Source organism: Anopheles coluzzii, chromosome 3, assembly GCF_943734685.1.
Source record: "Anopheles coluzzii chromosome 3, AcolN3, whole genome shotgun sequence".
NCBI classification, from domain to species: Eukaryota; Metazoa; Arthropoda; class Insecta; order Diptera; family Culicidae; genus Anopheles; species Anopheles coluzzii.
This window is the reverse complement of record NC_064671.1, coordinates 14,906,636-14,929,135: the sequence shown is the minus strand read 5'-3', so window position 1 is coordinate 14,929,135 and position 22,500 is coordinate 14,906,636.

Genomic DNA, 22,500 nt, shown 5'->3' with positions numbered 1-22,500 from the left:
AAGTTTTGAAATATGAAGCATATATAAGGCTTAAAAGAAAATACCAAAACAAACCAGTTTTATTCCAAATTAGGTTATTGTGAAATAAAACAAGAATTACTCAGTAAGAAATAAGTATGGTAGTTCCATTTTATCTTAAGTTTATAATATATTATTGATGATTTGCTATTGTTGGAGTTGCTGAACACATTATGGAGCAAACTGCAACGTGTTTTAACTTCCATTCTAGGGAGAAAGTAAATCAAATACAATTGAAGGATCATTTTTTTATTTAAAAACAAGCGTCAAAATCCATATAGACCCATGGTGAATCCAGTCAAATCCATCACAAACTCCAAGAATGAGGCAAGAATTTAAATTATTGATAATGTGTGCTCTATGTCAACCAGAAGTATGTACAATATGGTGGAATGAGACCAGATCAAAGTAATTCTAAAATAAAGTTGATTTCAATCATTGATAATCAAAACACACATGTTAGAAAATAAGGTACATTATTATTAAATTGCTATAAATGAATCAAACACGTATAAAAAAACCCCTGATACACTGCCAATGTAAGTCTTGAAAGCCTGTACAGGCCGGGATGTCCGCGTAGGACGTTACACCAAATAGAAGAAGAATAAGGTTGCGAATGAGCTCTGATTTTATGCAACACTAAATAATCATTGGCAAACAATACACAATGCATGAAAAACAAGCTCCTGACTGTTTGTTTCTAGCTCCCCCTTACATTCAGTATTTTTTCCACAATTTTTAAAACCTCTTCCCGCTAAGTCTGTACAACAGAGCAATCGCATATTCTACACAACAGTCACACAAACCCATTTTTCACGTAATCAGTAAGTTGTAACACAATTGCCAATCTGAATAATGTGTGTGTAACAGCCTCGGGACGGTCCTGTGCACGGGCCAATATCTTCAAACACATGGTTTTCGGGCGGAGACCATTCCCCAGCGCAAGCATTACCAATGTCCTCGGTGATCATATTAGTTACATTCATCTTGTTTTCATCCTAGCGCAAATGCGATTCCCATTGCCTGCCCAGCCAATTTAGCCGCTTAAATGACTCTTATCAGTGCAATAACGCTAGATTTAAAACCGACCTGAGACACATTTTCGCAACGCGCCCGGGAAGCAAATGTACGAAGTGTTTAATGTACGTAGCAACATTTTGACAGCCTGTTGGTTTGTTGTTTTTTTTTGCCGGTACCGAGCCAGAAAGCTCCATCTAAATGGGCCAATCCCGTATGCATGCCTGAATGGTGCTTTCGGAATGGCATAGAATGGACTTTTTTTGTTGTTGTTGTCGCCCTATGACTATGCTCTTTTAGTTCCGTGAAGTAACTGTGTTCGAATGGGTCCTTTGCGAACGCGGCGCAGCCAAAAGACCAACCTGTTCAACCAGCGCACGACGAGTTCGACAGGATGGCGTACAATTTATGTGTCACTGGAGAGTGAGACACCCAGAAAGCGAACGGGAGTATGTCATTTAAAAACTGCTGTCCACCCCCTCGTGCAGTGAAGTGCGTTGGCCACTTGTACGAATATCCATCCACACCAACGGCTCCATTCGATTTTCCAGATGAGAAACGTGATTTATGGGCCCGAGTTGTGCGTTTGCTGGCCACTCGAATCGACTACGTGAGAAAACATTCCACCCAAAACACGGGCGGATAGGTGCGGCCGGGTTTTATTTCATGTTTTGGATAGCGCTTTTTTAAAACTGTGTTTCGAGTTTTGTTCTCAATTCTTCGGCTGTTCTTTCGCGGAGTTTCGAGCAAGAATTGAAATAACTGTTGAATTGAATTGTACTCAAGTGCTCTGCTTTGCCAGTTGGTTGTGTTTTTTGATTAGTCGAGACGTATACACATGCACGTGCCGTACTGGTAGCAAGCTAGGTGATTGCACGAGTGAAAACAAAGTACGATACGATTGTATTGAATCGTCAGGCTATCGTTGTTGGTCAAAGAACGGCGGTTATTGGGATGCAGATGAATAAGGTTCCATTGTTTTATCACTACTAATAAAACGATTAAATCTACTAACGTAGTTTAAAAAAATTCATGTTTTGGTACAACTAAACACAGAAATGGACTAGGATTTCAAAAGGATTTAAAAGAATTTTTTTTAATTTAAAGTGCTAGCTGCTTCAACCTCATGCACAAATAAGCATTTTATTTTGTTTTATTTATTTATTGATCTATTTATTTATTTATTTATTTATTTATATATATATATATATATATATATATATATATATATATATATATATATATATATATATATATATATATATATATATATATATATATATATATATATATATATATATATATATACTCTTTAGTATCAAGCGTGCTTACTGGGTTTAGATATGCCTTAGTTTTATTTTTTTTAAGTTTTTAAGTTATTTTTAGTTTTTTTTATATCAAATTTAAACAGAAAATAATATACAAAACCTTTTAATAAATTAAGAAAAAAAATCAATTAAAAAAAGTTATCATACAAAGTGATAAGAAATAATCCATTCCACAATACTGACTAACAAGCTAAATTTTTCAACGAAGGGAAATACCATCTCAACAACAACAAAAAATACTTATAAAGAATAAATCAAACTACAACATAACCTCACTTGTTTGGTTCTTTTGTCGCCTTCTTCATTATCTGGCACTTCAAAAATTGCATTGTCATCCAACGAACGAGGTAGCTTTGATAGACAGAACCAATGACATATTTGTCATGGAATTATGGAGCATAGCCCTTTGTGATGAATTTCAGTGAGGTCAAACAACACAACTATCGAGTTCGAATCCACTAGTTGCCACGCATCCGTATCCCAGCTAATGAGATCATACTGTAAAATTTATTTCTTCGAAACGGCATACCTACTATTATCTAGATTTACGTAAATTCTATAAAGAAACTCCTTATGTTACGAATCTGAACATTAATATTATCGACCAACACAGTCATTGGAGTTAATCCTCTCAGAAACAGAGCAATAATATGAAACAGAGCGTATGTATTAAAAAAAAAAATGCTTACAACGTGTTAACGGTCCATTCTGGGTTCAAGCCTAGAATGGACCGTCAACACGTAGCAAGGATTGACTATCCGGCTGCGTGGTAATGAATAAAGTCTCGAAAGCCTGAAGTAGTAGCTAAACCCTTACATATATTTTGTACCATTATGTGTGGCTTTATTTAAAAAAAATTAATGCGCTATATGCATTTTTTTATTAAATTGATCCATCGATCATAAGGTTCAGAAAAGGCTTCTAATGCTCTTTCATTAAACAAATAATCCATCAATTATAAAATACCAATCACTTCCAACTATTCAGCTCAAATCTCTCCATTACAGCACAATGAAAGCAATCAAGGGGTATGATCAATTAAAAGTCCATTTTATTTGTTCTGCAACAAAATCGCTGCAACAATTGTAAGCGGTACACCGGCCCCTCTGCACAAGCTGGCAAGCTAAGGGCGATTAGATTTTTTGCTATTTTAACTCATGCAGCACATGCACACAAACCGGTGTACACGCCCGGAGGGCATTCAAAGCAGCAGTGCAACGGTTTCCGGCCGTAGGGACCATTCAAAAATGGCTAGTGACCGGAATATCTAAAAGCACTTCATCCGCTTTTGTTCTGCTCGGTACAGCATTTACGGGACTAGTAAAAACATGTACCATACACACATACACACACTCACGCACCAGCATGTACTTGGCTGTATAAAGTTGTAGTTTCATTAATTGCCTGGAACTGCGCAAAAATGGATCCACCATGGGGAAAGAACACATGCCTTTCCCGTTGTCCATCTAACAGCGGGCGAGGGGACACCCATCCCGGTGCACTCGGTCACGTACGGCCCGCAATGGTGGTGGTGGAAAAACTATCCGGTCGGTTGTTGCGTTGGTTCTCTAACCAGTTAGACATACAATTTGCCTGACATGTCCGGAAACCCGGCAGAGGTTGTGTGAACCTTTACATCCATCCGGACGCTCCCGGGCAGCATCCCCCAATCTACCCCGGCTTAGTGATAGTGTACTGACACTGTGAAAAGAATAAATCCTTACCACTTCGTCTGCGTTATGGTTATGGTTGAGGGCATACTTTTGTTTTTTTTTTTTGTTTTTTTTTTTCTTTCCCACAACTCCCTTATATCCCTCTCTTGGTCTCTCATAGCCCCTCTTGTGTTGCTTTGAATTATTCTAAATAATTTATTCATGCATTCGCACGCAAAACGGAATGCAGGCAGAATGGAGAGGTGTGACGGGACCAACAGGAAACCCCAAAAAGCAACAAAAAAAAAGGACAATAATTGTTAAGCCTCCAGCTTGCAGGCTCCACATTGATCCGACAGGAAAAGTGGTTAGCTGTTCGTGACACGGCACCACATGCTCTCCGCAACTCATCTTCTCAGTGCTTTATTGGCCAATTTGCTCGACACGACACAAGTGTCTGTGTGTGTTTTTTTTTGTATGTGAGAATGTGCATGTCGGTAGGTGTGCAATACAATGTTGCAGAGTGGTTTTGGGAGTGCCCTTGGGTATATGCATTTCAGGGATTCGATTTGAGTTACTTGCCTTGTGCATTCAAGCAAGTAAACTTGCCAACCAAATTAAGCTAATCGTACATTTTACGTCGTCTATAAAATTCAGTACAGTGACTTGAGAAACTTCACAAATAGCACTAGAATTCAGAACTTTAGAAAAAGATAAGACTGATATTAATGTAATTACAGACGAAATACTTTCTCTCAAAGAGACATACATATCTAAGTATTAATCAATCAAATCTGCAACACATTAGAAATCAAACATCAACTATAACATTTCCGCAGAATCTAACGATAGCAAGCAAAACTTACAAAGTAAATGAAAAGAAATTTGGGATTGTTTAAATTTATTTAAATTTCTTTAAATTTAGCTCTTTTTAAACGCCAGTCCATTGTAGCCTTAACCTGTACAGCTATTATTAGGCGTTGCATTTTCCTTGTACGCTGTAGTCCTGTGCTGCATTTATACAGCAACATTTCAACCCACGTGGTGCCATAGCGTCTTTATGCACGGGCGTTGTACGAGTTTATTGAATTAAAAGCATTTTTACATCCATTATCTCTGATTACAAAGTCTGTTCATTAATGGGTAAAAGCTGTTTAGAAGACCTTATTGAAGTACTCCTTGTGACCAGCATCCAGCAATGACATAAAAGTGGATCAAAATTGTACGTGATATAATTGAATAATAACATTATGCTGCTCTGTTTACAGTGAATTTCAGTAAAATAACAAAAAAAATTGATATTTTCATGCCATTTTTAATTTCATGTAACAACACTACAGTACCAACTGATAACGAACCTCGTGGAAGCCTTAGGTTAGCCGGCAAGCCCTACGCAAAGAAGCCCGCCAAAGCAAGCGCACCGGAGCCGAACGCTCAGTCCACTTGGGATAGTTTGATCATTTTAATTGCGATAATGAATTCTCAGCCTTGTACTTTGGCGCTCTTACACCATCAACATCCTACAAACGTTCCGCAAACGAGTGAGCGCGTATGTGTGTGCAGGATGCAGGATAGCACCCCATTCCGCTCCCCTTGCGTGAGTGTGTGTATCTAATTTACTTTTGTAAAATTATTTTAATAATCCGATTTAAAACGGATTACCACGTACGCCGGAGTACGTGACTGGGTGCAATTACCGGAGCGTTACGTGGCCGTTGTGTCGTGCAGCTCCCGTTCGTTCAGCGTGCCCCCTTTGCTAAGCGGATGGGGCGGGCATAAAAGGATTTAGTTCCGGTTTGTTTACGGCGTTCGGCGCTGATGAAGGACCGAAGCTACGGGCGAAGAATCGTGGTCATCGTCTAATGAACGAACAAATGCGGCGAGAGTATGGAACGTACCAGTGGGAGTGAGGGGGGCAAGCTTTGTGCATTGTTTTGTAGGAAGTTTTCGAAAAAAAAGAAGACGTGCTTTGAAATGAACTGCCAACTTACATTAGTGTTTGATAAGAGGAAGCTTTTGTTGCTCATAATTTCAAGTACGTTAATAACTGATTTCAAACACGCTCATTTCATTGTTCAAGCGAAAAAAGAAGACCTTTAAGTCGTGGAATTTAAAGCATCGATCCCCTGAGCATGATTTGCCTATTGAATAAAGCAAAACTGAAGCAAAATCATAAACATGCCGCAATAAACCGCGCTTGAAAGCAATAAAGTCACAAGAAATAGATAAAATTCGTACGTCCTGTCATGCCGTAATTGTGACGCTGCTCCCCAGAACGCAATACAATCAGTACAGAGCCGAGTACGTGCGTGTGTGCCACAGAAATATCTGTTTCTGATTTATTCACATGCATTCCTCCCTCTTGCTCTTGCTCCATTTTGCTAAACTGGCAAAAAGTCACGACTGCTGGTACACAGCATCGACCATTCTTTTCCCCCATGCTCCCCCGATCGACCCGTTCGGTTCAATTTCGTTGCGTTTGACACATTATCTCCCCGAAATTTCATTTCCCAACCCCCGGTGTAGTAGCATCGAACGGGCGCGTACCGAGCGGGCCATCGGGCGGTGAGCTGGGGTTGGTGGAATCGATGATGATGGCATTATGTCTAAGGCATTATGTGCAACCCGGTAGTGTTTGCCGTAATGCCGTTGAAAACAATAAACCATCGTGTCTGTGCTGTCCTCCCACGGCCACTTCCTCTGTCAGGTCACATGCATCAGTATGTGAAAATTGTCATTGAAATCGAAAGCAAACGGGTGCGTGAAGGGTGTCTTGAAATATGGCTTCTGAACATCCTTGCTGGGTGGGGTGGATGACGGGGCGCTCCATTTGGGTGGACGGGGATGGCGCAGGGAATAGGATTACATTTTTGATAGCAGCCTCGAACCTTCGCTGCGTACAATGCGTGCAAAAAAATATTATTTTTATGGCACACAATATCTTTACATAAATTTAAAGTGCCATTTTCAATTGATTGCGGTACATGCACCAGAAAAGAAATTGAAAATGCTCGAAATATTATAGAATATATTGATCTATATTTATAGTTTAAAGAATTCATAAATGCTCCAACACACAAATAAGATTATGACAATTAGTTCAATTTGAATTCAATAAGTTTCAAATAAGATTAGAGCTTTTTCTCGCTCCTATGCACATCAACAAGAGTTTAATTGAAAGAGTTCATGTTCAGCAAGCATAGAAATATCTTTAAATTTAATATAAGTAAGATATAAATCGATCACAAGAATTTAAAACCGTCTCCAAAAACTTTAGGCTTTATACGAATCAATACTTTACGAATACTTTAAGCTATCTATGATAAAATGTTTATAATAAAAATTAGAAATATATAAAAATAAACGACAAATATAATAAAAAACGAAAACTAACACACACATTCAAGTAAAAATAACTAATAGTAACGAAAAACATACATAGACGATGCAAGATACATTTGAGTTAATGTTTCTACGTATCACTATTTGTGATTTAATTATTAAAACAAACTTGTTTACTTGTTTGCTAATGTTTTTGCTTAAAATTCTATTTTAAAACAAAATTATTGAATTTTTAAAAATAATGTTAAATCCCTTGTATTTATTTTTGACTCTTGAATAGGTAAATCAAACATTAATTTCATAGCAATTAGCTAAGCCAGATTATATAGGAAATCTAAATCGTATTTGAATTCTTTTCGCTAAACTAGATGATGAAAATAGCTTACATTGAATAATTAATGCACCGTGTTGTTGAGCTAACACTATTTTCCATACATCACTGTATAAGCACTCGCTAACAAACAATGCGCAATGCTCGAAAGAAAACAGCATCTCTCACCGGCAGGCTCAGACGCATCGGAGAAGAAAAGCCCGATTCGCTCCCATCGGAAATGTAGAAATTTATGTTTCAATTTATGCTTCAACAGGAATTTCGAATGCATATGTTCTGCCTTGCCCCCCACCTTCCCAGAAGCAGCCGCATTTCCCGAGTACAGACCGCACCTGTTGTACGCCTTTGCGGAGTTGGGTGCGTGTGTCTGTCTTTTTGTCTTGCTAGCTTTGCCCGAGAAGTCGCATGTGTTTGGTACGTATGGGCGCAGAAAATAGCACCAAACACCCACTCACCCACCCAGTTGGGAACCCATTTGGGACGATAAATTTCCTCGAGTCCAATGAATGATTCATTATCGGTGCACGCTTATGCTGGCAGGGAAATTTCAATACATTCGGTCGTGATGCTTTGCTTCGCTGAGCTTTCGATCTCTTTTTTTTTTCCTCTTCTTCTTATTGTGACACCCATACAAAGGCGCCCCGAAGTCTGGACGACATCTTCGCTCGCGCACATTGCTGCTTCATCCTTCAATTTGGCAAACATGTGCGTCAACAGTCAGGTAAATGTGCACGTACGGCCTCCTGCCCCCATCACCCCCATCACCAACCAACGGCAGCGAGCGGTGAAGAAAAGCGAAGAAAACAATGCAACGTTCTTCGGTGCTGCAAGCACCACCATGAAAGCATTCCTTAACGCCTTGGGGCGTTGAGGCCGCGAACAATGCAAGACGAACGTCGTGCGGAAGGTTCCTTCGAAGGCTTGCTTCAATGGCTGTTAATTGAAAATGAACGCTCCTTGGTGCACCATTTGCGAAATTAAACACCGACAGCCCCCCTCCGGTTTTAACCGGAAGCGCACAACACGGTGTGATGTGAATGAAATTTCGAATGCCTGCGCTGCATAGCTAATTTCAGCCAGTCGCATTGTAAGCGATAGTCACCTCTCAGGGGGAGAAAGCCGCGGAAGGTTATCAAACAGTCATAAGGTTACGGTGCGAAACCGTGCAAGGCGTCGTAATTATGGCGCTTGATTGCATTTGAGTGTGTGTGTGTGTGTGTATATGTGAAGAAATTTCAATAGCTTTACTTCATTTGCAGCTGGGTGTAACTAACAATTGAAAGTGTCTTAGTTTTGCCGCTGCTATTTGGAATGAAGTAATCGCAATGCTCGCAAAGACATGTAGCCAATAATATATTTTTTTAAATAACTTTTACGTGGTTGAACAGAGCAAAAAATACAATTTGTCGCTTGAATTTTACGTATTATTTAATGCCAGCAATTTAATCAAATATTTATATTTCAAATGCGCTACAAAAACGAGGGCTTATTCCACATCATTTGAATTTCAACTGGCATGTGAACCACTTTTGAATAAATATATCTTTAATTATTGCATCTGTGTGGTGCATGGATACAACATTCTGCTTTAAAAAGCGTGGAACTACGACGTTATACCGCATATAAATTTATTTAATCTGATAATAGATGTGGATAACGTGAGATGCAATGCCTCAGCTCAGGTTATATGTCGTCTATGTTCTAATTGTTGTTAACCTAACAATAAGCGATAATAACAGCAACTTACAGGTCTTGCTTGACAATTCCTCAGAATAGTTTGAATTTTTAAGCGAATGCAGTTAACCTACACTGTACCGACTAGTGATGGGTAAAGTTGACAAAAATCTGTAGTCGGCTTCTATCCAACTCCGGAAAATAGGTACACTCAGCATTATTCCGAGTCGTTCGAAATCGTCTAGAGTCGTCTAGAGTCATCTGGAGTCGTTCGGAGTCGTTCGGAGTCGTCTAGAGTCGTTCGAAGTCGGGGTCGTCTGGAGACGTCTGATGTTGTGCGGAATCGTCTGCTGTAGGTCTTCCAAACAAATACTTGTAAACGAGGTGCACGTGCAAAGTGAAAGACAAAAAAAAGACAACGAAATAAAATGCCTGATCATAAGGACATCAAGGACGACTCCGAACGACTCCGGATGACTCCGGACGACTTCGGACGACTCCAGACAACTCAAGACGACTCCGGACGACTCAGAACGAGACCGACTCCAATTCCGGGCGGAACTAGTGGTTCCCATTTTGCCGGAATCGGACTAATAATAATCGGAGTTGGATCGTAGCCATGGGTGCGCTCCTGAGAGTCTAGTATATACTCTGATGTCTATTATCCACCCTTCTGAATAAAACGGCCATGTGATGGTATTCAATTTTAAGATCGAGTAAGCTAGCAAAATATTGGCAGCTCATTGGATTACAAAAGACTGTGATGCTTCTTGTAACAAAGCTTATTGTTTGAATATGGATAGTTCATCCATATCTTGCCGGTTGCTTATCCTGAACCATTAATCCATTTTGCAAGAATGTGGAGTTTAGCAAATCACATACGTCAGGCAAGTAAGTCCTGGATAGCTTAATTTTTAAAGGTAGTGATATTTTTTTAGGCATTTAGCCATTAAGAATATTCCATTTTCAATGAAATTGGTTTCGTTTCATATGCCGCACGGGACAAAAGGGCGTCTTTTGCCTCATTTATTCTCAAATTATTGGACAATGATGTGAATCGTAGAGGAAATGCTTATCCAACATGCACATCGCGCTTTGTCGCATGACGCACTGTTAACATCTTTGCACTGATTTGCATACATCGAAGATGATCCAGTTGCTTTGTTACACTTCCGACTGTCTACGAACAGCACGGCCCCAATTTATGTAATTTCCGTGGCCTCATTCCCAACGCACTCGCAGGCGAACCTCAATAGAAGTTCCCACTGGATCGTAATTAATTGGGTGCATTAAGTGCATGAATAATGCCACTATTGCCGGGTGTGTGTTCGTGCGTGCGTGCGTGTGTATTTATTTACACTCCATCTTGAATCTTCACGCCACTGATTACGCTACTCATAGAACGCCTAACACAACAGGGCAGCAATAAACGGTGATCGCTATTTTGATTCCCCATTCAAACGGGTGTTTTGCTATCGTATTTCAAAATTTAATCACCCATCCACACTCCATGCTTATTTGCCTTTATCGGTAGATTAATGGAGTATGTGTTTGAACGTTTTCACAGTGGCTACATACCGATCCGTTTATTGTTTGCCAACCAAGCAAAGCACGGAGGAGTAGTATAAATAATAACGCTCATTGATTTGCCGGGCGATTCGATAGCTCCCTGCCAGGCATAATCTTCGTCAGTTCGTAAAACATTGCTCACATTGGCATTGCATCTTTGTTTCCCGTTTTTCGCCCGCAATATCAGTTGCAGAAATAATGAAATAAGCCAGCAGGCTAATCCAATTTCTACTTTCCCTTTTCCACCCCAATAACTGTCACTGTGAGCTCCGTTTGATCTACACAATTCCCGCACCCTGCAGCAGAATTGTGTTTTGGGTGCGGACAGTGCCCAGGAAATTTTCGCTCATAACGCAACGTTCCACAACAGGACGGGTGGAATCAGGCAACATCGGTCACGGTTTGGTTTAGTGTAGTTCCCTACACTCCGGTTCCCCTAGAAGTTGCTCTTCCCGCGGCATTCGTGTGTAATCAAAATTAATCCATCCAAAGATTCCGGAATCGTAAATCATCCGTGCACGGTTCCCGGTGGATGAAACGGTCCTGCTGCCGTCTCCGCGTGCTCATGTAATAAGGTCATTCAAGGTTAACTGTCCGTAGCAAGACTTTGTGTACGCAGCGCAGGGGACGTTCCCCTGCATGTGGTGGTGTGGTTTTGCAATCCTACGATCGGAACAACCGCCCTCGTAACTCGTACCGTAACTGACAAGGAGTCAGTTCGTGCACTGGCAAAACCGCACGCATACAATATACACCCCCGGTTGTTGGCCGGTGTCATGGTCGGTGCGCTCCGTTGTTCACTGTCACCGGATACTGGTTTGTGGCCGGCAGTGGCCACACCACACACACACACACACTAGCCAACAACTAGATGCCAAGTGTACTGAGCTTGCTGATGAAATTCTTGGGTAAATTTGAATTTACGACGGTACGACATTTGTATGCGGCCCGTGGAAAGATCCAGCTTCCTCCAGTGCTCCGCGTTGCGTGGAACGTAATGGGCTGGGCGTTCGTTGAACCATTAAATCGGTTGGAAGAGACTGGCACGGTCTCCGCTATCGGACTGCAGCACTTTCACCGTGCAAAGGATCGGCCACTGGCTGTTTTGGGAACGGAAACGACAAATGCATTCGCCTGTCCTTACCATCGGGAGTGTGTGGCCGGCCCGAGGGCCGATACCCGCTCCAAATAGGCGCTAATTTACAGTGTGGTTATAAGAACGCAGGACGCAAGATTCTGGCTCTAGCGGACTTCGCGTGTTCTACAGGCTCCGGTGTAGTGGAGGCTCCGGCACGCCTTAAAGCGCCGACCATCGTGACACCATCCGGGGAGCACCAGCGGGAGTAGATTATGATTTGTTGCGGCGTTGAAGCAGGCTCTAGCGCTTACGCCGAGATTCATGCCAGCGAATATTCATTTGCACATCGTGCACGGTGGGGCGTGGTGTGGGCTAAGGACTGGCAGGATTTGCATACCCGCTCATACACCGGGTACGTGAATCGAATTGAATACATTAATTTGCTTGTGAAAGAATTACATTACTTGCGGTGAACGCCAGTGAACGTGGGTCTTTTTTGCGCGTACTATTAGAAGCATTAATGATTTGAAACAGCAGTTTACAGATATATAATAAAACAGGCTTGTTAAACAGGCAAGGCAAAATACGCCTATAATTAATAAAATATAACACTCTTACTTCGTAAATATTTCAATAGGTTTTATTAACGGCTTTCAATAATATTTTATAAATTAATGTTAATTCTAACAACACTTCCACTCGTCCAATTATCAAGCTCAATGAGAAACTTGGAAATTGTTTGTGGAAACTTAACTTTTTTTAATTGGCATAATATTTGCATTCGGTCAAGATCTTCAGCCAGTTATAGTGTTGGCTAAATCTGTCTTATTGCTTGCACCTTTCAAAACAGTAGTAGAAGCTTCGGCGAATAAAAAAAAACTATGACAATGCAAGTTTTAAAGGTTTTTTTTCTGACAGTTTTTAGCCTCGGATCTATTTTGCCTCTTGCCACTTTAAATGATGTTTGGTTGATCGTAACGATGAATCTCATTTTTACTTTCAAATTTGTATTATTCATGGAGCTCAGCTATAATCGTCTAAAATACACCTCGCAATACTCTAAAATACTCTTTGAAACCCTTGTAGTAGAGGAACATGTGCAATAAAACAATAAAAATTGGTTTCGAAATTGTGGGGCCTTTCACGATACTAAGCATCTTTTTTATAGTGAGTTTTGGAGTTTATATGGTTGAAATCATGTCAACAATCGATACAAAACCACGCACAAAACCAGCCTGCGATTTTCAGTCAAGATGTTTTAAGCCTCAAAACTAGAATTAGATTCGAGATTCGATTCGACCTGCTCGAAAAAATGTCAAAACAAGGTCATGTTTTCATTAATGGATCAGATCAAGTGGTGGAATCTAGAATCAAAGTGTATGTAGAGCAGATGATTTCATAGCATGTTTTAAAACTGAATTGAAACGTCACTTTTTGACAGAACGGGTGAAAACTTTTGCTCAAAAAGACTTTCCGGTAACTTGACGACTGCACAAACTACACCTAACATTAAACAATTGAAATGCAATAATTTTGAATACTTTCAAGTTGGAATGCAATAAAGTTGGATGTTCGATAATTGGCCGACAGTTCGTATGGGAAAAATAATGCTTTCTTATTGGAAGAGTGTTTAAAAGAGTGCTAAAAACAACCAGCTCTGTTTCGCCAATTCAAATAAACAAAATCAGTATTTGGTATGCAATTGAAGTTCAATAATTGAATTCCAGCTACTGGCAGAAATCAACATGTTTACGTATTTTAAACTGGATTTTTTTTTTGGAATAAACTTGCTGACTATGCGGATTTCCCATACTCAAAAGCCGCTTTCAAATGATTTGTGAACAAAGTAAAGCTTAAACTAAACGCGACCAAAATGATCAATTCAAAGGCTTTTAAAACATCATATAAAGGCATGAAATTACTTTTTCGTTTAAGCTGTTGCTTTGTAAAGGTCGAGCACATTCCGTCTGGCGTCAGAACAACAACAAAAAAGGCTATTGAGCTTCGTTTTTTCACATACACCAATAACATTCAAAAAAGCTTATCCGTCCGTTCCGTCTGGCAACCAATTACAAACCGATCACCAAAACGCAAACAAGCCAGCCTTGACTCAGCTTTGTTGGAATGTGAAATAAAAGGAAAAGATCACCACCCTCACTACAATTTCCCCTCTTGCCTTGTTCCGGTGATGCACACAAACAAGCTAATGGAGGTGTTATTTTTGATGTGCTAGTCACCATTGGACATTGTGCCGTTAGTTTAAGACTGGCGCATAAAAAAAAGGGCTGACCGATCTGTTTGGCTGTTGTTTCATTACACACATTCAGCATAATCCCTGTAATGTGTGTGTGTGTGTGGGTGCATGTGTTTGTGTGGTTGTCACTCCGCAAGTGGGCACGGGAAACGAGTGAGTGTGTTACATTTTTATTACAGTTTTGGAATATTTTTTTTCATTTCCCACTACGCTCGGCAAAACCGGTGTCGTTTCACCATTTGTTTGCCCGTTATCGGTCGGTTGCTTCCAATGCTTCGATGAACTTTGCCCGCACAGGGTGCCGACCTGCTTGATTACCGAATTTTGCAAAGCAACGTGATAGCAAAGGGAACATAAAAATCTGTCTGGGCTGTGCAGGCGTGTTTTTCTGCCGCGTTAGCTCAGTTTTGTGTGTTGCTGCTGTAAGCTCTGGTGTTTTTCTTTCGGTTTTGTGCGTGTGCATGTGTGCGTGCGTGAGTGGTAAGGTATTAACAACACAGCGTTTGCCACATACCATCAATAGCTGCAACAGTAATGTTGGCGTTTTGGATATGTTTCATAAAGCTAACATAAAACAAACAACATGCTTTAAAAACTATTCCTGCGGATGATTGTTTCATGTGCATTTTATCGCACTAAACTCAGCCTAAACTGTTCGGCACAGCACAGGACTCGAATTCATACGCACAGCTTAACTTTAAACTTAATTTAAACAAACCATCCGCTCTCTTATAACCATTGCATAATTGGCTTTTTGCATGCACCCCGCTACACAAAAAAGCCTTTGTAATGCTCCGATGCTCTCTACCTCTCTCGCTCTCGAATAATCATCCAACCGAGCTCACTAGTTCGGTAGAAAACAGTTAAATTCGAATAAAAATTGCGAACGAATTAATGGGCATGAAACTGCGTAGATCATCGCATATTAACGTAATCATATTTACGCTTGCACTTTATTTTATTGTGCCACCGTTTGCCACATCCGAGGCACGGTTCAAAAAGGGGCAATAAAATTTTATTCCCCTCGCTCGGTGCGTATTGCTGCTGGTGTCACATTGCGAATTGTGCATGAGGAAGCAGAAACCAATTGTAGGTCTACGGCTTTGTGTTGGTTGTACAGAACCACGGCTAGGTTCGGCAATTCTCTGATCAACAGTCCCGGAAATGGTAAGCGTTGTATTGAAGCAAATGTTTGGTTTGTCTAACGAATTTGAATCAATGAAACTAGTAGGATTTAAGTGCATACATTTTACCGAATATTAAGTCCGTAATTTTATCGCTGAATTTAACACATCAATGATCTATAAGCTGGCAGTGTTAGTGAACATTAATTGAAATATTGTTGATTAACTTTAATAAATCAAATATTCATAAACACATTGATGCAAATTGCCAAACAGGAGGGATCTTGGATTAATTAATCAATTTCAAATATGTACATTTCTCATCTGCAATGCGTTGAGGTTAAAATATCAAGAAGATATTTGATAAAAATGCTCTCTTGCATCCATGCAACTCAAATTGCAAAATGTTTCGGACGGATGGCTTCAACCCACGGCTGATACTTTTTCTCCCATGATCTTCATTAATCTACATCTTGTGTAAGCTTACAAACAATTGAATTGAAATTGTAACAATTTAAAAAAGTGTTATCTAAAAATAATACAGAACACCTTCCACCCAGTTCATTTTGTGTTCCTCGTACATCAGCCCTTCTGCAACCCTTCCGAGTCAGGCTGATAACAACGAACAAAGCGAGGACAAGCGAACTATCCATCCGTAGCCGAGCTTAACCGCAACCATTGCACCGAAAACAGCAAACAAAAAACTCGATCGCCCGGCCGAAGCTCCACCAAGCCACCCCAAAATGAAAGTGTAATGAATAATATCATCAATTTTCAAGCATGTCCCCACCAGATGCCCCACTCATTCAGCAGTGTTGCATTTTCACCCCATTATTCTTTCTCTCCCCCTCCCTCCGGTCCACCCAAACACTCCGATCCAGCTGTGGGCGGACTCCGAAAAACAAGACCGCATTGCAGTTAAAAAAATATTGTTTCCACCCTTCAATCGACAGTGGTGGTGTGACCGCCACTCACCGGCGGGAGCGGAGATCGGGAGTTTGGAACTGCGAGCACTGCTTCAAAACGGCTAAACCGGCAATCTTTTTCTGCAGTGCAGGCTCACTTTACGACAAGACGAAAATCCTCTCGGTGCGGAACTATTTGGAAACACTCATCCCTTGCATTTCGGGGTCTTCCATTACACGGAACTCGAGAACAATCGACTGCATCTTGCGGGCCTGGTAAGCCAGACGGAGGGGGAGGAGGGTAGTGTTGTGCAAGGGCGTTTTTCGCTTTTAATATGTTTTTTTCCTTCTCCCTATTTTTCAATCCCAGCGTTTGATGCAGCTTTTGAAGGACCCGGGAATGATTTACTTGAGTAAAGTTTGGCATTTTTTGGGAAGTTTTTTTTTTGCCTGTTCAACCCACCAACCGATGCCATTACTTTGTCATGCAAGCTTGCAGTGGTAGCATCAACTATAAACTTATGCTTCAGCGCTGTTAGTTGCCTTCAACGCTCGATGTTGTTTTGAAATCGAACACTCTGTCAGCGTAAACGTTAACCCTATTTGAACTTTGTATGTTTCCTAGTTTCAAATTACACTTACTATGGCTATGCTTTCCTTCGAATGTTCCCTGTTTTTGCAAAGGGGGAAAGGAGGAGGGAGCTGTCACGGCGGCAAACGGCAAGAAGGAAGTCGAACTTTTTGTTGATGGGGACACTTTTACTGGTAGTTTCTAGTTTCCGTACCGAAACACATTCCACAGCTTTACGGGATTACTTCAAGTGCCTATGTCTTGTGAATGTGTGTGAATGCGCAATTTCTGTATGTTTGCTGTAAAAGTGGGTTCGTTTTTTTCTATCTCATTCTCAAATCAACCGATACAGTTTCAATTACTCAGCACTACCAACCACTTCCATTGCAGCAACGGAAGAGTAAAGTTCTTTTTTGGGTTTTTTTTTTTTTTTGGTTCGGTACAAGCAAACGGACAAGGTTAAGCTGCTGGTTTAAATATTATCAACGGATGGCAGGGAAGAATTTTTCGCTCCAAAATTCTTCCCGATAGCGGATGTAAGCTAGACAGCTAAGGGGTTTATCCCGGGTTTTACGTTTCGTTCGTTTGCTAATGCTGTTTCTTTGGGAGCTAGTTGAAGCTGTAATGGAAAAATGATCGTAATACTAATATTGGGGTGCGAGAATGCTTTAGATTTGTGTGGAAGTTTATTTTTTTGTGCTTAAGTTCCAAATCAGACGGGTTACTTGAAGCGTAAAAACATTGCAAAGGAATTTCGAATATTGCATTAAAATCGATTAGCTCTCTCTGGTGAGATATAACGTCACCAAAGCTGTAATTGGGGCCCTTCACGATTCTAGTCAATTTTTTGTATGGAGTTTGACAGTTGGAGGCAGAAATCATGTAAACATTGTATATAGAACCACACATAAAAAAACTAGCCTGCAATTTCCAGTCCAGATTATTCTAGCCACAAAGCTAGAATTAGATTCGAGTACCTGCTAGAAAACATGGTGTTGTTTACATTTATCCCAAGGTGCATTAAAGAGATCTGGTGATGGAATCTAGAATCAAAGTGTATGTAGTCCAGTTGGTCTCATAGCATGATTTTATAACCAAATTTGAACTTCAGTTTTTGACAAAATGGGTGAAAACTTTTGTTCAAACAAGCTTTCTGGAGGCTTGACGAGTACACAAAACACTCTTAAAATCTTCATTCAGAAACAGAAGCGATAATAATCAGCCTTCTAAATTCATACACCTTGGGATAAGCCCACATGTATATTATACCTACTTAGATAGCTGCTCGAAATCTTCTATACCATGCAAACAGCTGACTGGCTCAAATTTCAGCCTACGAACATAAAACGGAAAGGGCCCCATTAATTGTCATGAAAGTGTTTGACATTAGCGTTTCATAGCAAAAAGGCAAACAATTCTTAATTCTGCCAAGAATTGCAAATTGCAAATTAAATTGCTAACAGACTCAAAGTCTCCTTATACTACCAAACAAGCCTAATATAACAAGCTCGTTGAAAAGATCACTAACAAAAAGTATAACACATTGGGGAAACAGGTAAATTTTTGATGAAAAACATGTATTCAATTATGGAGTGAATTTAATACGTTAAATATATGTGAGTGCCAAGAAAATAAACATTGTATAAAACATTAAAAATAAATGTTGCTTAGGTTATCTTCCGCAAGGCTGCTTGCTTTAAATGAATTGTTAAAAAAAGATCGCTTGAAAATGATCGCTTGACAGACACATTTGTACAAGCGTTTACAGTATGCCTGTTCCAAACCTGTTGTAGATGTATTTTACGACCAAAACAACACAAATCGGAAATAAATTTCATATAGCAACAGAAAACATTTCGAGAACAACACAAAGGAGGACAATGAATGTGATACGATGTGCTGACAACACACCTCAAAGCAAATTCAAACACTAATACTTTCCAGCGTCTTCAATTGTATTGCCATCAAACGCTTGTCCCTTAACCCTCTCAGAAAATTGCATTCATTCCAATTGGATTTATCATTACCATCAAATAAAACCTGCTTCTCTCGGGTGCATTTCCATTTGGCTTCGATTGAAAACACTCAAGCATGGCTATTGTTGTATAAAACCGTGCCGTTTTTGCATCCGACTGTCTTCTGCCTGTTTGCATATGCATTTATTTCCAATCCCTCGTTCATGCTTCCTTTTCTCTTCTGCTTCCAACAACACTACGCCATATCTCCAACGCGATGCCATCTGAAATCGTTTCCCTGGCGAAAGGACTTTGCTACAAAACCGGGAAGGAAAAGCTCCAGCTAAATCAGAAACATCAGCTTCCATGCTGAAAGCCACCGTAGCTATGGTAACAACAGCCAACAGCCCCCTCCATTGCATAGACAACTTTGTCGTCGCCATCGACGACAACGAAACGGTTGTCGTTCGCCGACATCAATTTATTGTATATTGCCATGCCGGAAGGATGGATGCAATTCGCGAAAGTGATTTCGCGTTCTGAAGCGGCCCCACAATCTTGCGACGCGATGCGACCCGGCGGTGTAAGGGCGAAAGCGAGAGGGCGCAACAATTGCAACGATTGAGCCTGATGACACTCGTAGCGATCATCGGTGAAATCGAAACATGAAAAGTGGAGGACCGCCAGCAGGACGGTGGACAGGAACGGCGCGCGCGCACGAAAGAATTCCCAACGATTTATCACAAAAGGGTGGAATATTTATTTGCAAATTGAATGCAACAAACTGCAACTGATTGTTTTCGCGCACTGGTTGTTTCCCGTCGTGCCAGTGTCCTCCTGCCCCGGAGACCATAGATAGAATAGTTAGAATGGTTCTGAACGCCCCTTGTGTGCATGCTAAATGTCCCTGCGCAGATATCACTTTTTCGCTCATCGCTGTAAGCCTCTCGGAATAGTGTTTCAATTGAATTGATGTGTTTTTTTTTTTGTTTCACCTCCAAAGCCAATACAATGCTCTCCATCAGTCAAAGCATGCACTCGATTGTAGTTGTAATTAGAATTAGAATTCAAAGCAAATAAAGAAAAGCATGTTGTTAAACCAGACTGCTCGCTACACAAGTCAGAATGTTGTGAACCAAATACCTACAATTAATGTAGAGGAGGAAAATGTTTCCATTTGAAACGATTTTGCTTCAATTACAGCTTCAATAGTAAACAGTTTTGGAGAACAGTAAACTGATATTGGACATGCTCAGGCACGTTTTTAACGTCATGCAGCAATTCAAGAGAATAAAAAATGTATAAAACGTTAAAAAATATATCATAACTTAATAGTCGTTCAAAAAATTTGAATAAAATATTTCAATTTAAATAAAATGGCCCGTTAATGTGGTAACATAAACCTATAAATTTTCCTTTTTAAACTCCCTTACAGCTGAACACATTTTCTCCAGCTAGGCTTAAGGGTATAATAAGTTATTTTTAAATTGTTTCTTTCATTTCTGTACAGCAGTAATCATCCTCTTTGGCTTGACAACTATTGTCGGTCCAGGTCTGACTTAACCACTTATTTGCTTAGCTATCAGTGACTTATACATTACTTATAGCTGGATAGTCCGTACTACATATCAGTCCTACGGAACAGTGAATATAGGGCTTATGACCGTCATTAGATGGAGAATTTGTGTTTAGACTTGTTTTCATGAAACGATTTCTCCTGGAAAACTCCTGTCAAAATCATCTTTTTTCATGGTATCGTAAACCCGAGCAGAGTTCGGTAAACCTTTTTCGTGCAATTTTTACCATCCACTGCTAGCTGGATGACACGAATTCTTGCTTATCATCTGTTAACAGGTGCAAATAAAATAGTGGATTTTGGTATTTGAACTAAATTGTTTATCCCTAAGCATAGGAACACATTTTTTCCGAGGTCCAAACGGTAAAAATAAGTTTTATTGAGTTATATTTCATAAAATTGCCATTTTTGAATTCACGAAAGTGTCATGGACAACAAAAATGACAATTAATGATACGGCCAACCAGGCCGTCCTTATGAGAAAAAAAAACAAAACAAAAATGACAACAAAACGTTTGTTTTGGCAAACAATATTTGAATCTCTTCCTTATCTACCAAATTTTGGACAGGGCAGTAGCATCCTCAATTGTTATTAATATTTTTAAGATGTTCAATAGCTAAGCCGCTAATCTAATTCTTAATTTTTCAATTAACAAGCTTAAAAACAGGTTTAAATATCTTTTGACTTCAAACACAATCTCCGTGGACGAGCGATACACTTTTATGCTACTCAAACAAAATCCAATTAAATAATGGTAGTCCACTCCGATCAGTATTCACTTTACTCTCGCGTGCGGTGAGATTGACTATGCCACAAGCCACAAGAAAACTAAGCCTTATCATTCGCTGCACTGTTTCACAAGCCCTTCCTTTGACGAGTGAACATTTCTTTCATTATGTAAATAATCTCCTCAAACGCCAGCAGCGCGGAAGTAAGGGGCGTCTAAGGAATGTGTGTATGCTCGTGTTCATTACGCTCCGAGCGTAATGTTGTACCACTTATCTTCCGATTTCCCGCATGCAGTATCACTGCTCAGCTAGGACGGTTGGGACGACAACGACGATGATGACGCTGCTCGACGACCAACGGTAGATGTCGAGATATGTCTTCCTGCTGGGATTGGTGCTAGTCAAGACATTCATGTAATGCACCAACGGTACAGTGTGGCTGCATTTCTCCGGGGACACAGGTTTAAGACAAACAGCATAAGTTTGTTTCAAGCGGCGTTTAGAAACAGAATCTTTTAAAGCGATCGAGGTGAACCACAAACCCTTGGAAGTGAATGCGCTCTGCACCTTTCATTTTCTTTGGAATTAAACGTTGAAATAAGATACATAATGTGAATCATTAAAATTTCAAAATATTTTTTTTATATAAGCACAGCATTACGTTGTAAAAATATCCTTTTTGAAATCAAGCCACTGCACCATTTCATTCCACTGTTTCAGTTTTGGAGCGAAAATCTCGTTCCACCGCCGAGACGCCGAGTTTGAATAAAATATGCAAATAAAGTATCAACGCGAATAAAATGCTCCCACAGATGTGGCCAACGATTTTGCCTGCCTCCAAGGTACCATCCAGAACATGTTGACCTCTTCTTAACGGCGACTAAAGAAACGAAGCGACGTACAGTTGTGGTATCGAGATCGTAAGTACGATCCTGCCCAGCACGAACAATCCCGTGACGATCGCACCTTCTCCGCTTCCGAGCGCTTCGCCTACTTCAGATTACAGGAAACGGGACACGATTTTCCTTTTGGAAATATTTGCCTTAAAACAACCATGCCAAAACGACAAAAGCGACTAAACTGCATACTCAAGTAAGAGCTTTTTCGCTGTCGCGTTCTGCACATAGCACCACAGTCCGAGGCTAGGCTAGCGGTTTCCTGGAAGGAGTCTTATCACAATTCTACATTTATGAGCGTAAAAGGCCACCGTCAGGAGAGATTTATGTCAATCACATGCACATATGTGGATGGGTTCAACCAGAGCAGCACACTCGACGTAATGGTGCACGTTGCACTTTGATCTTGCGTTGGGAATGTGAGCAAAAATGTGGAAGAAATGGTCATTGCATCAAATGAATAAGTATTTAAACAAAACCC